This window comes from Hyperoodon ampullatus, assembly GCF_949752795.1.
Source record: "Hyperoodon ampullatus genome assembly, chromosome: 8".
Taxonomy (NCBI): Eukaryota; Metazoa; Chordata; class Mammalia; order Artiodactyla; family Ziphiidae; genus Hyperoodon; species Hyperoodon ampullatus.
The window spans coordinates 19,238,440-19,241,012 of NC_136921.1; positions in this window are offsets into that span (position 1 = coordinate 19,238,440).

The following is a 2,573-nucleotide window of genomic DNA, read 5'->3' on the forward strand; positions in this document are numbered from 1 at the left end:
CCCCAGAGCCCCTCGCGTTCAGCCTCCTCTTTTCTCTCCTCTGTGGTGTTGAGGAAATCCCCTGAGCAAGGTTTTCAGGCATCTCCTTGGGACCCTTGAGTTCTTTGGAGCTCAGACAGGAAACCTCCCACCAAGTACGTACCCATCTATCTTTACAGCTGAGAAACTGCGTGGAGCAGGACTAGCCCAGGTCCCAGCCTTCCCCTTCCACTGCCCCTACCCTTCCTCGCAAGGACCCCAGTAGAGGTTGGGCTGCTTCACAACTCAGACCTCCTCACACTAAGGACAGTCTGAGGAGGTGACTATTTGAACTTTGACCTAAATGACACAAGGAAACAGCTAGGGGGAGATCTGGAGGAAGAGTCCCACAGGCAGGGAGAATGGCAAATGCAATTGCCCTTAGGTGTGATGGTAGGGCTCTTAGGGCAACGGACAGCATGATGAGCTTGGGACGAGGCCCAAGACTACTCAAGGTTTATAATCTACAGACAGCATTTGGGTTTTATTCGAAGTGCACTGGGAAATCATCATGGGATTTTTTTTTTTTTTTTTTTTTTTTTGGCCACGCTGAGCGGCTTAACAACTGTACCACCAGGGAATTCCCCAACATGGGATTTTTAAAGGAAAGGAATAGGAAAATATAAGCATTTTCTAAGACACACTGATGTTGATGGAAAATAGATTATGAGGGCTTCCCTGGTGGCGCAGTGGTTGAGAGTCCGCCTGCCCATGCAGGGGACACGGGTTCACGCCCCGGTCCGGGAAGATCCCACATGCCGTGGAGCGGCTGGGCCCGGGAGCCATGGCCGCTGAGCCTGCGCATCCGGAGCCTGTGCTCCACAGTGGGAGAGGCCACAACAGTGAGAGACCCGTGTACGGGAAAAAAAAAAAAAAATCCACCTGCCAACGCAGGGGACATGGGTTCGAGCCCTGGTCCAGGAAGATCCCACATGCCACAGAGCAATGAAGCCCGTGTGCCACAACTACTGAGCCTGCACTCTAGAGCCCGTGCTCCGCAACAAGAGAAGCCACCGCAATGAGAAGCCCGCGCACCACAACGAAGAGTAGCCCCCGCTCGCCGCAACTAGAGAAAGCCCACGTGCAACAATGAAAACCCAGTGCAGCCAAGAATAAATAAATAAATATATTAAAAAAAGAAAATAGATTATGAAACAGACAAGAGCAGAAACAAGTAGACCTGTTTGGGACTATTGAGCTATCCAGGGGAGATCTGTTGGTAGCTTGGACTAAGATCATGGCAACATTGCCTGGAAGCTCCTAGCTGGGCTCCATCCGGAGGCAGCCTGAACTTCAGAGGTGCTCCAGCCCTTCACCCCTTTCAAAGACACTGGTCTCCATCCCTGTCACCATGGCAGCGGGGCCTCTTTAGCTTGGATTGCCTGCTAGACCTCGTCATTGGTACTGTGGCTGACCCTGTGATGGGGGCTGTTTACCATCGTTCTATCAAGTATATAAACAAGGAGCTGCCATTCTCCTCCAGGCTCAGAGGACAGACCAGCCCTGTGTCTAATGGAAAAATCCCTGGAACTAGAGATGGAGACCAGGGAAGGGCCTGCAGTCTGACAGTTCCTGAGTCACTAGTCTCAGGGTTTTATTCATATCAAGACTGCTATTGAGACTTGTTCTGAATTCAGTTGGAGGATGAGGTGGACGAGGGAGGGAGTGGCAACACCTGCCTCATGGTATTCATTGAAAATTCCTCGTTTCTTCCCATTTTAGGATGTCTTTGAGCTGTTCCCTACTCAGAGTCACAAGCTTGCAGCTGATTAAGGCCTCAGGGGAAGACTCCCATCCCCACACCTTCCCTGGTGCTTTCAAGAAGCAATTTCAGGCTGATCCAAATCTGGATTATTAAAGCTGATTTTCAAGCAAACTCTTTCTACAGACCTGTCTGGAGGCAGGATGGGTGGGATTTAGACCTGACCAGAGTCTCTGAAGTGAGTGAAGTGGGATCCGAACACAGGGAAGCTTGGGGCATGGGGTACGGAGAGCATAGCCCCTGGTTGCACTGAAGGCCTGGTTTCAGATGCCCCCCTCCCCCCACAGACCATTTATAAGGCGGGTGAAAGGCAAGGTGGAATTGCCGCTGGAACGACTGCCATCCCCACCCAAGCCTTCAGCTGTGTCTTCTTGGTCCTCCTCCCATTTGTGGAAGGAAAGTCTTCCCTCCAGACCCCAAGAAACCACACAGAGAATAACGCACATTTAACAGGTTTGTACTTACGGTCAGTTTGCCCCTGGGAGCGGGGAGATTAGCCACCATTGCTCAACCCAACCAAACTCCAGCTGTCCGACACCTCGGGCTTTATATTTCTCAAAGCACTTTAGCACTCAGCTCATTTGATCCTCACAAATGGGAGCACATGGGAAAGTATCAAGCCCACTGTCTTAGTCTGTTCAGGCTGCTATAACAAAATATCATAAACTTGGTGGCTTATAAACAATGGAAATTTATTTCTTACAGTTCTAGAGGCTGCAAAGACCAAGATCGAGGCACTGGCAGATTAGGTGTCTGGTCAGGGCCTGCTTCTTTTTTTTTTTTTTTTTTTTGC